Genomic DNA, 443 nt, shown 5'->3' with positions numbered 1-443 from the left:
ATCGAGATAATTTCCCAGAGAACAAATAAGCCATGGGAATAGAAATTATTTTCACAGGTGTCTACAAAAAATTTAATGAACATTCAAGTTAAAATCTGTAGGCCTAACAGCAGCCAATCAGAGTGGAAAAAATATTCTTATTTTGTGCCATTTTCTATTTGTTAAATATTCCACAAAATGACCAGATAAAAGATGAACAACATGCCAGTTTAAACTTTGATCTATTTGCAAAACGACTGAGCTCTGCAACATTAAAACATGGATAGAACTGTAACTACATTAATCATAGCTCTTCTTCTCTTCAGTGTTTGTCGGTTTCTGGTGGTGCAGCTCTGTGCTGCCTTCAGGAGAATGTATCATCCATAAAATTTCACCCTCATGGCATGTATTGTGCAAACCAATAAATAAACCTCAATAAAACATAAAATATTTGAAAATCAGAC

The sequence above is a fragment of the Poecilia latipinna genome, unplaced genomic scaffold, assembly GCF_001443285.1.
Source record: "Poecilia latipinna isolate Pla-1442-1.1 unplaced genomic scaffold, P_latipinna-1.0 Scaffold37, whole genome shotgun sequence".
Taxonomy (NCBI): Eukaryota; Metazoa; Chordata; class Actinopteri; order Cyprinodontiformes; family Poeciliidae; genus Poecilia; species Poecilia latipinna.
This window is presented reverse-complemented; position numbering follows the sequence as displayed.